Source organism: Cricetulus griseus, assembly GCF_003668045.3.
Source record: "Cricetulus griseus strain 17A/GY chromosome 1 unlocalized genomic scaffold, alternate assembly CriGri-PICRH-1.0 chr1_0, whole genome shotgun sequence".
NCBI classification, from domain to species: domain Eukaryota; kingdom Metazoa; phylum Chordata; class Mammalia; order Rodentia; family Cricetidae; genus Cricetulus; species Cricetulus griseus.
This window is the reverse complement of record NW_023276806.1, coordinates 35504910-35517094: the sequence shown is the minus strand read 5'-3', so window position 1 is coordinate 35517094 and position 12185 is coordinate 35504910. Positions and strand designations below refer to the sequence as shown.

General features: G+C 40.1%; 1 protein-coding gene across 2 annotated transcripts in view; it reads right to left on the bottom strand.

Moving 5' to 3' along the window:
• Nucleotides 1-11842, bottom strand: part of Usp53 (ubiquitin specific peptidase 53) — a 57930-nt gene extending 46088 nt beyond the window's left edge. Inside the window, exons 1-3 of one of the 2 annotated variants that reach the window (XM_027395649.2) lie at nucleotides 11717-11842; nucleotides 8264-8575; nucleotides 5857-6010 (exon numbers count right to left, since the gene is read on the bottom strand). The gene's annotated coding sequence lies outside the window, so the exon portion shown is untranslated. The remainder of the gene's footprint in view (nucleotides 1-5856; nucleotides 6011-8263; nucleotides 8576-11716) is intronic. The other variant, XM_027395652.2, reaches the window with a different exon arrangement.
• Nucleotides 11843-12185: the final 343 nt, after the last annotated feature.

Here is a 12185-nt window from a genome sequence, read left to right as displayed (position 1 = left end):
TGTTGAAAAAGATGTGTCACTGGGGGTGGGCTTTGAGGTTTCCATGCCCATGTCATCTCCAGTTGGCTCTCTCTGCCTCCTGCTAGTAGATCAAGATGTGACCTCTCCCAGTTTTTGTGTCATGCCTGCCTGTTCACTACCATGTCCCAACATGAAAGTGATGAACTCCTACCCTCTGAAACTGTAAGCCTCAAATAAACCCCTCCTTCTATAAGTTGCACTAGTCATGGTGTTTTATCACAGCAACAGAAAGTAACTAGTAAAGCAGCAAATTCCTATTTTTACTTTAAATTTCGTGTGTGTGCACGCACGAGCATGCGTGCATGTTTTCATTCAAATACCATGATATAGGCAGAGGTCAGAGGACAACCACTTGTCTTGGCCCATGCTTTCTACCTTGCTTAAGACAGTCTTGTCATTGTTTTTTCTGCTATGTAGGCCACACTAGCTGGCCTGGAAGTGTCTGGGAATCCCCGTCTCTGCCTCTCAGCCCTCGGTGGGAGTGTGAAGATTAAACACTTGTGCTACATGTGGGTTCTGGAGATTCAAACTTAGGTCCACACACTTGTACTGAAAGCATTTTTATCATAAGCCATCTCCACAGCCCATAAATGTCAATTTTTAATGGAAATCCTTTGAAAATTATATTTTTTAACAAAGCTTAATTGCCACCAATTTTATACCATGAAGTAAGATACATAAAACAATTATTCCCTTTTAAGAACTTATGTTTGTGAGGAGCACAAACACAGATTCTTTAAAATACTGGGTTTTCCAATGCTATGTAAGATGTCAAACATGTATGTCTAGTCCTTTCCTCTGACTCAGTGGTTCTCAACCTATGGGTCGTGACCCCCTTTGGGACTCAAATGATTTTCACAAGGGCTACCTAAGACCATTGGAAAACAGAGATATTTACATTATGATTCATAACAGTAGCAATTACAGTTCTGAAGTAGCAATGAGATAATTTTATGGTTAGGGGTCACCACAACATGAAGAACTGTATTAAAGGGTTGCAGCATTAGGAAGGTTGAGAACCACTGGTCTAACCTAAAGAGTAAACAAAAATCAGTCAGTCTAATGAAAAACAGGGAGAAAGTTTGGGAAATCCAAGAGTGACTGGCTCCCATAGGAGGAAGGAGCCAGCAGCTAAGAGATGGAGAGCACCAAATACTACAGACCAGCAGACATTCCTCGTTGAACCTTCTTTTCCAGAGAACTCTGAACCCACACAATACAAAGAAAGGAAAGTACAGCTACCCAGTGCCATCTGGGGGGTAAGGGAGATTTTACATCAAGACTGTATTACAGCAAAACCTGTTGTGAAGAGGCAGTAAGAACATGCACCACCTCTCTGTGCTGTCCTGCCCGTTACCTAGAGTATTCTAGAGCACCATCCCTGTGAGCAAACAAGAGGCTCTTTAGGCCAGTTCTCAGACTCCATCACTCAAGTCCCTCTATCTCCTCTCTGCTCCCTGAAATCACACACATGTTAGAGCCTTGTCACCTTGCTTTACCACAGACAAATAGGGCTGGCTTATGACTTGGTACTCCCTAGGTAAGTATTGCTGGACTTTTAGAAAATGAGAACACAGAGCAAATGCAGGCCAATGAGACCACTCAGTGGTTGAAGGGACTTGCCAACAAGTCTAACCACCTGAGTTTGATCTCTGGAATCCACATGGTAGAAAGAATGAGCCAATTCCCCTAAGTTGCCCTCTGACTGCACATGTGTACTGAGACATTCATATATACGAACTCTCTCTCTCTCTCTCTCTCTCTCTCTCTTGTTCTCTTTCTCTCAATAAATAAATATGAAAAAAAGAAAATAACAAAAACCTAAAAAAGGTAGGGAATTGAACCTTCCATAACATAATGTGGTAGTTGGAATGCGATTGGCCTCCACAAACTCATGGAGCACGGCACTATTAGGTGGTGTGCCTTGCTGGAGTAGGTGTGTCACTGCGGGGCTGGCTCAAGCTTTGCTAGTAAAGAGCTGATCCACTTCCTGTCGCCTGCAGACTGAGATGCGGGACTCTCGGCTCCTCCTGCAGCACATGTCTGCCTGCACACTGCCATGCCCACCATGATGATGATGATGGACTAAACCTCTCAACTAGAAGCCACCTGAATTAAATGTTCTCCTTTATAACAGTTGCTGTGGCCATAGTGTCTCTTCATAGCAATAGAAACCCTGAGACAACAGAGAGTGAAAAAACAGAGTTAAGACAATCAACATAGTACCAGCTAGTTGACAATAATGTGTAACTTAAAAACAAAAATAAAAAAAACTGAAAGGAAAATTAAATGGAAGAGAAGAAAATATTTGTGAGCAATAAATTCAGGCTATGGCCACAGATTTACTCATCTCTATATCAGAGAAGCTTCTGTTTGTAGTAGATGGGATTAATACAGAGGCCACAACTGGCCGAGGTGCAGAGAATAAAAGACCTGAAGGCTCAGCCCTAAATGGAATGGATATATTGCACCCCACCCTCCAAAGGCTTAGGGATCACTGTGGCAGAGGTGGAAGAAAGTGTGTAAGAACCAGATGTAGTCTATGCCTTAACGCAAACAGTGTCTTCTGGACAGTGCAGGGAAGCCACACATATGAATGCACAGTAACTGAGAGTCCACACAAGATCACTACAAGTTCAAGCCGTATCAAATCCAAAATGGAGGGAGTTGGGCAGGAAGTTCCATCCTTGCCAGAGGAGCTATGGACAACTGATAGTTTCTAGGAGAGAGAGAGTCAATTTTTTCTAAGAAGGTAGTCCCTGATAAGTCGATCACTCCAAAGGAAGGCCACACAAACAAGAATATTTGGGCAACACAAATTGGTCTTGGTGGGTTTAAAAACAACAACACAAAGTTGGATGGGAGGGGAAGGAGATAGATTAGGAAGAGTTGGGAGGGTATAGTATAATATACTAAAAATATTTTAAGTTCTCATACAAAGCACTAAAAAGCAATGCAAACACACACGTGTACATACAAATAAGCATGATTTATAAGTCAAGAAGCATGAATGTACTCAAATTCTATCGACAATTTTTAAAAAGAAAAAGTAAATACTTCTAGAAAGAGGTAAGAATTTTAGAGTTCAATTTGAGAGGTGAGAACAAGCAAAGTGAGTGATTTAAAGTCCAAATATAACATGAAGAAAAAGAAAAGTAGAACAAAAATTGTCAGAAAGAGAATGAATCAAACTCAGGTTCTGCAAAAACTACTACATTAGATGAATCTTCATGAGGCTGATTAAAGGAAAAGGAGATAGAAACCAATGGAATTGATAAAGGAGAAAAGAACATAAATATGTAAGCAGTGAGAACATTGTAAAATGACTTCTAAAAATAGCTCTAAAAATTCAAAGGTACAGATAACTGTATAGGAAAATATAAATTCCTAAAATTAATCTAAGCAAAAGTATAAAACAAAAAGAGTAAGTGGTTGAGGAAAAAATAGAAAAAAAGACAGACATTCTCCCACTGACAGTGGTGCCAGAACTGGATTCAAAGTCAAATGTTAACCTAATTTTCAAAGAACCATTACTTCCCAATACTAAATTATCACAGGCCACAAGCAAAATAAACTACATTTTGAAATAGCTGTTCATATCCAAACATGGGCCCATATCACAAAGGAAACATAACCTTCATACCCAAACATGGGCCCATATCACGAAGGAAACAATCTTCATACCCAAACATGGGACCATATCACAAAGGAAACATAACCTTCATACTAAATATGGTAACCCTCACACCAATGTGACAAAAACTGTAGCTTCTGGAAATTTAAAAACAAAAATCTGTCAAAAGAGTGAAATGTAGAGTTGATTCCAATTGGGAGTCTATATCTATGCCTAAGTTAAGTATTGGGGAGGCTATGTAGAACAAGAGTAACACACTCTTCATCCACTAGTGGGGGGTGTATACTTATGGGGTACCTCTCCTTCCTGTTGGCCCTGCCCTCTGGGCTCCAAGTCTGAAAATGATACACTGTTTCTGTTGTTCTATGAGTTGTAGTGAGATGCCTCCTCTGTTCAAACACACTCAAATCTGCCTGCCTGCTGCCTTCCCTTAAGCTCTAAGAGACAATGGCTATCCTAAACTGGACAAGAGCCACAAGGGTATTTGCCATAAGTAACTTCCCATTAAGAGGAACACCTGGTTACACAAAGGTCCTGTATGCTGAGGCACTCAGTTATACTCCAGAACAAAAATATCATGAAAAATATATAAGTACCTATGACCCAAGTCACTTAAAGCCCTTTTCAGGGCAGGCCTTGTTTACAGCCACTCTTCAGAGAAACCTTGGGACCAAATTAAAGAAAAGCATAAGGCAACAGCATTTTTATGTAACAATGATTCCATTTGGTAAAGGAATAAAGTATGATAATGTGTATGTTTTATGTGAATGAACATCCAAGCAATTTCATTCATATTTGAAATGGGGCTGCTCAACCAACCTGGGGAAAAAGGAGAGAAAATCCTGTGCCAAAAACAATTATGATGTGTAGGCTAGAATTTACATAATTCATAAAGTTCTCTATGTGTATATATGTTCACAAATGCAAAAAACTAAATCTAAAGAAATTTAATGCAACAATGTTAAAATCATGCAAAATTAAAGGGAATCTCAGTAAATTCAGTATCAAATTGTCTTGGAGAATGTCATAGAAATTAGAAGTAAACAACAAACCAACACTTAAAATAACAAAATATGAGGTTAATATATAGAACTCAATGACAATGCAATATACATCAAGGTTAAAAGCTGCTAAAATTTAAAGTTCTGAATGTAACAGAAAACAAAGGACTGAATATAAATCACTACAGTTCAAAGGACTAAAAAAATAAGAAAATAATTCTTCTCTCCAAAAAGAAATGAGAAAAGGCTGCAATAACTACAACCAACAGAACACACAAAGAATTGCTGAAGGCTAAAAGCAAGTTATACAAGTGGAAAACAGGCTAACACTACAAATCAACAAATGGAGAAGACTAAGTGGCTAGCAAACACACACTTTAACCTTGGAATGTCACCAACTAAAAATTATATATATATACCCATCAAACTGGCAAACTTCACACCAGAACTGCAGTGCTACTTGAGGTAAATGACTATTTATAATGGATGGATATGCTTTGATAGACAAGTGGTAAGTAGGTAAATGAGTAAGTGCATAAGAGCAGGAAAACAGAAGACTGGTCCAGGAATGTGTGAGAAATGCCATGGTCCCGGGCCAGAGTAGCAGCAGATGGCAGCCTGCTGAGTGAAAGAATATGAGGTACCCTTCAGAAGGAAAATCAGCAAAGCATATGCAATGGAAGGATGGTGCTCACACTGTCTGCCTTTACCATCTCCAGGTCCAACAGCTGAGCAGCAAAAACCAAGTAACCTATGGGGACTCCAACCCTAAGACAGGTCTACGCTGAGCTGGCCGTTAACTCTTGCCTCATACTGACCCCAATCTTCTTACACACACTGCTATAGTTTTCTTAGTCTTTTATTTTTCTCTTCTGCTTACACTATGGTTGGTTTTAGTATTCAATAAGATTTTTAAAAAACAGTTTGGAAGATACTAGTACCAATTTATTTTCACTATCAGTATTTTTAAATCCAGGATTTAAAAACTAGCCTGCTTTTCTGAGTCATGGTTATTCAATAAAATTCATTCCTCTAATGTACAGCTGAGTGAGTTTTGACATGTAATCACTACCATGGCCAACTGTTCCCAATCCCCTGAAAGCTCTCTCAAGCCTCTTCATAGTCAAAACCTCTGCCAGAGTGGAGGGCAGAAGTAAAATACACACACATACATGCATGAACACAGGTATACATACTCACACTCTTTACCCCCTACTCTCCAAAACATGAAGACAGACAGGATGCAATCCATTGATGGTATCTGTTTCAGGACACAGATGATGACAGGATATTTTTTTTTCTTTTTCTTTCTTTCTTTTTTTTTTTTGGTTGGGCCAATCTAATGATAGGAGCCCTGAAAAGCAAAGAGGGCTTTCTTTAGCATGTTCCTGCAGAGCATCCAGGATGTGGGGAGCCTTCAGGACCAAAGAGCAGAGTTTTAGTCCTACAAGGAAAAGAATCTGTCTGTTAGCAGATTCTTCCCTGAGGACTCTGCCAGCCAGAAGCCTACCTATTTGACACTCTGACCTCAGCCTTGGGAAACAGAGGACAGAGACCTTGAAGAGTACATCTGGACTGGCTCACTAAAAACTATAAAATAATTAATAGGAATTATTTTAAGTTGCTAAGTTTGTTGTAATTTGTTACACCATAATAGAGAACTATGAGACCCAATTGAAGCAAGCATGCATCTGCTTTTTGTTCCCATAATTTTAATTTCCTAAAATTTCACATGAATGAAATTGTATAATGGTTATTTCTTTTGAGTTATGAATATTAACTAAATATTTCTTAATGTTTATTGATTTTTGCATTTCATCAATTTACTACATAATTCAGCAAATGTTTACTCCTTTTTATGATTAAACAGTGCTGTGAATTAATATAGCAAAATTTATATTTTTGGATTGTTTCCAACTTATAGTTATTGAAAATAAGCATGAACATTTGAGTACAAATCTTTTACAGTCTGTTTTTTCCCTATTTCTCCTAGGAATATATTGAGTGGGATTACTGGGCTGTATGCTTGCTTATGTTTCACTTCATTTAAAAAAATCACCAAGGTGCAGCAAACTTTCAAATACCAGTTTTAAATTCCCAACACTCGCATTGGAAAGCTGTAGCTATACCAGGTCTTCACCAACAATAGTCACCTCAGTGCCTCTTACTAAGAGACACTGGGGTTTGTAATGTTGCAATGTGGCTGGAACACACATTTCTAGGACCTGTGATACTGAACGGCTTTTCACATGCTCAAGTGCCTTCATTCCTCTCTTGGGAAGATGATTCTGTCCACTCTTCTATTCGTTATCTCACTGGGATGTAGCCTTATTGACCTTTAAGAATTCTTTAATTCTGAAGTTTTAAATTTTGATGAAGTCTAACTTATCACGGTTTTAGATTTTATACCTGTTTTTTTGGCTGCCGTAACAAAATACCTTTGTTTAGATATTATAACTAATAACAACATATCTTTCAGTTTTGAAGGCTGGGCATACCAAGATAACAGTGGCTGGTGAGGGTTTACTTTCTTCCTCTTCCACATATGGAAGAAGAGTTGAGCAAGGTTACTCTAGTCTCTTCATAAAGGTTTTGCTTTCCTGATCTCCCCCAAACCTTACCTGTGAACATGACTGCACTGGGATTAGGCACCAACTTAGGTATTTTAAGGGCTCACAAACATTCACACTACAGCAACTCTATTAACATACCTACATCCTACCCTCTAGCCTCACATCTAGCTACCTGACCTTCGGCTTTTTCCCGTTCTAGCAGACTGGCTCCTTGTCATTCTCAAACACATATAAGCAAACTCCCACTCTCTAGAGCCTTGGCAGTGGTGTCGCTCTCCTGGAATTACTAATGTCTCCCTGATCCTTGTGGCTTTGCCTTTCCTCCTCTAAAGCTTCACCTTCTAAACGTAGACTACAATTATGTAAAGTTGCATTGCAAACCAGCACGACTTCCATCTCCCTCGTACCTTCCAAACTCCCCTGCTATTTTTACGTTGGCACTTTTTACCTTCTAAAACACTATATAACACACTACTGTGTGTCCTATTTACTGTCTCCTTTTCTCAGTTCTCTGAAAATGTAAAGCAAATCCCAAGCATCTTCAGTTTGGATGACTCTAAGGGGAGAAAGGAGAAATCCTAAATAACAAGCTCTCACAAAAGTGTTCCTAACAAAGATTATCTATTAGCATCCAACCTTTTGACACAGAAATATGAGGCTATCGTCTCTAATCACATCCAGTTGTACTCATAGCTAGGCTGGGACCAAGCAGCCCCTGGGCTGCAGGACAGTCAAGCCTGATACAGACACTGCAGACAGAAGACAATTTCCTAACCTGTGGCAGCTAGGTCAGTGTCAGAACTACTCTCCCAAGGACACAGTACTATTACACCATGCCTATATGGCAGCACTATATTGGAGGGGAAATTTTGTCGAGTTCAAGCAATTATCTAGGTTTGGGGAAATTATTAGAAGAGAAGGGCTTCAATGTACAGAATAGGGAGTTTAGAAAAAGTCTAAGCATGAAGTACTGATAGGCAAAGAATGCCGAGACTGACTCTTGACAAGGATGGAATCCATGTTCTGAAACTTACCCCATAAAATAACATGAGGATGCACCTAGCCACAGAAAGTAATAGAAGAGGCACCTTGCTATGGCCTGAAATTCTTCCCAGTTTGCCTTGGCATCTCGTCTGCTCAGTCGTCTTCTTAATCTTAAGATGATGGCTCACATACAGCTTCAGTTTCCCTTAGGTACTCTTGTCTGTGTTCTGTAGCAACACAGTGCAGCTCTCCAAATGTAACTCAAGTACGAGGTAGCCTACCATCCTCTGTCAAATGAGACTCTGCTTCAGCAGTGTGGTGTGGCTGGAAGTTGAAAGGAGAAGAGGAAGAGAAGCAGAATCCTATAAAAGAGAGCATAAGAGAAAGAAACTAGCCCACTATCCTTCCAACTTTACAAGCTCAATGAGAGGAGGGGGAGCTAGAAATGAGGCTTGGAGGAGGACGAATCCGGGGCCTGGAGTGGTTGCTCAAGCCTACTAACCAGCACAGCACTCAGTGCTGTAATTTCATTTTGTTTTTTGTTGTTGTTGTTGTTTTTGTTTTTTCGAGACAGAGTTTCCCTATGTAGCTTTGGAGGCTGTCCTGGAACTAGCTCTTGTAGACCAGGCTGGTCTCAAACTCACAGAGATTCGCCTGCCTCTGCCTCCCGAGTGCTAGGATTAAAGGTGTGCGCCATCACCGCCCGGCTCAGTGTTATAAGGCACTCCAGAGAAAAATGCCATGGGATAGAGTTCAAGTGCAGGGGTTTTGTTGTTTTGTTGTTTTGTTTTGTTTTGTTTTTTACTAGGGAAAGGGATCATAAAAGGGGAAAGGAGAGTGAGGAGACTGGCCTCTGGCCTCCTGGGACAGGAGCATGGGGAAAGAGCAAAGAAAGGTAGAGACAGAGAGAGAAGTGGGGGGAGGGAAGAGGAGAGGAGGGGAGGGGAGGGGAGGGGAGGGGAGGGGAGAGGGAGAGAAAGATGGGAGGTAGGCAGGGTCCTTTTAAAAGGGAGCACAGTGAATATTCACAGGTGGTGCTCTTAGTAGCTGCAGCTGAGAGCATATCCTGCCAGAACCCCAATGGCAGGCCAGTACAGATGCCTAAATACTAACACCCAGGAGGTTAACGCCTCCTGAGTTTGATGAAGTTTTAGGCTACATGGTGAATTCCAGAACACATTGAACTATATAAGAAAGACTTTTCTCAAGAAGCACACCTTCAAAAAATATAAGGAAAAATTCTGACTTATGATTACTTAACATTTTATTAATATTTGAACCTCTATGACCTAGTACATAGCATAACAAGAGAAGGTTTACTGAGAAAAACCTGCTAGCTCAAAAAAACTCAGAAGCGAAGTTAGAAACAATCTATCTTGGATCTAGAGAGATGGCTGAGCAGTTAACAGTGGCTGCGTTCAGAGGGTCTACATCCAGATTCCCAGCACCCACATGGCAGCTCAGATTTGTCTGGAACTCCAGTCCTAGGTGATTCGACACCAGCTTCTGGCCTCTGTGGGTACCAGGCACACAGATGATAGATACACAAACATGCATATAGGCAAATATACCCATATACAAGAAAAAATAACATACATCCAACAATGTTTTTAAACCTTCTGCCACCTTTATTTTTTACTGTTCAATTTGATAAAACTTCATACTATCAAAACTTCATTTTATTTACTAGAATAGCTAAGATGAGACTGAAGTTGTAATGGCTCTTTAGTCACAGCACTGGCCTACCATGGGGATTTGGTTCAATCCCCAGCATCAAAAACAACCACACACAGCCAGGCGGTGGTGGTGCAAACCTTTAGTTCCAGCACTCGGGAAACAGAGGCAGGAGGATCTCTGTCAGTTTGAGACCAGACTGGTCTACAAGAGCTAGTTCCAGGACAGCCTCCAAAGCCACAAAGAAACCCTGTCTCGGACCCATCCCCCCCCCCACAAAAAAGAATTGGTAAAGAATATGAATTAACTTGGAAAAGAATAGTACAAATGTGTGTTTGCCTTTCTTGTCTATATAAGTAGTATATATAGTATTCCTATTATTAAAAAAGAATTGTAAGTTTCAAAGGTTAGGTGCTACATAAAGTTACTTAAAATTTCAGTAGCTTGCAAGGAATTTTTACATATGACAGAGCAGTTACACTTATGTCTTGTTTCTATTACATATGCATATTGTAAACAAACACCTTAAAATTATTTCTATACAAAGTTAATAATCTACCATACCAATACTATATTTGTATTCTCACTAATTTCTGCTTTTCCAAGATGACACATGTCCTTCCTTAATGCAAGATCTTATGAAGAGCTTCATATCCTAGCACACTGTGTTCAAAATGTTTGCACATGCAATATGTAAGCTCTAAGCTTTCTGCAGATTGTCATTAGGGTGTATAATTAAGACATACCTTATAGTTAAAGCTGTGAAATAACAAGTCTGCTAAGTATTTTAGTAACTCAACACCTTTGCCAGTTAACGTAAATGACTAGTGTAGAGAAATAAAATGTATTTTCAGAAAGTTGTAGAGTCAAGCAACATTGATTCCTTCTACAACCAGAGTTCCAACAAGTCTTGTAATGGAAGCAACTGACTTTAGCTTCTAAAAGGGCACTATCATCCCTTAAACTAGGTTAAGTTTCTTTTCATCCTCTAACTTTGCCCTGTTAAAACAAACTTCCAAGCCCTTGGCCACCAAAACTGGATTTCTTGACACTACATAGTGAAAATAAACTTTGGACAGTAAACAATATAAAATGTATCTTGAATAAGACAGAGTACATTCTGAAACTGGAAGGGCTTTGTGGGCTTTCTTTTTAAAGGGCAAGAATAAGTAGAAAATGTGCCCTACCACTAAAATGACAAACTTTTATTTAAGAAAAAAAAAATGACATGTCTTCATCTTTTGGAGAAAACAGTGATGAACTGCTAGTGTCAAGTACCATGAAATGGATAGAACCTACAACTTTATGATTAAAAAAAAAAATTCCTAGGGAAAAGGCTTGTGGGGGGGTGGGGGGCATCTCCTGTTTTTCACACTTTCAGAAAAAATACATAATTATAGTTGGCTTGATTTACAAACTAAATAAATTGCTTTCATAAGTGTATAGCCAGTAATCATGACCCTAAACAAGTTGTCCAAAGGAGCTCATTTTATAAAAGCCTCTAAAAAATAAGGCATACTACAGCTCCCACCCATAGTAAATCTATTTGGAATTCTGACAAGAGCAGATAAACCACACATTACATTTGAGGAACGTTTTCTTCATTTTTCCTATCAATTTTTCTTTAAGAAGCTGAAGGGTCGTCACCACCGTCATCACAGACTTGAAAACAACAGAAAATACAACTGCCAAGTTATCAATTTCACCGATTTTTCCCATCATAACTTGGTATCAGCACTTGCCACACCTTTTAAATGTGAAAATTAGCACGCCTTTTCTAAAATGCTTCAGTGCTAACTACAAAGAACTTAAGTTGACAATCACTGTACCTCAAAAGTAGCCTTGAAAACATCACGCGCGGGGGGCGGGGAGGGGGCGATATTTCCAGATATGGAAAACTGCGAACAGATAAGGACCTGCGGTTACATTTTGCAAGCCTTTATCAGGTCCTGCATGGATAAAGCAAACCTCTGGATAACAACAAAACCTCCAAACCGGCTCAGATTGCAGGCTTGCAGATCCTCCCAGTTACACCTGTGCAGGCACTTCCTGTTCTCCCGCGCCAGCCACCGACGAATAGTTTGGGTAATTGTACCGTAGTGCGCCGTTTAGAAGCTAAACATTAACTTTGTCCATCTCTGCACAGCTACTGAGAAACCACCACCCCAAGATTCCATCGTGTCCGATGCAGTCTGCTCCCCCGGAGGAGGGACGCCAATCGTGCTGGAGCCCCGGAGAAGGCTGAGCGCCCTGGCGACGGCGGGGCTGGACCGTGGGGGACAGACAGACAGGAGCCTG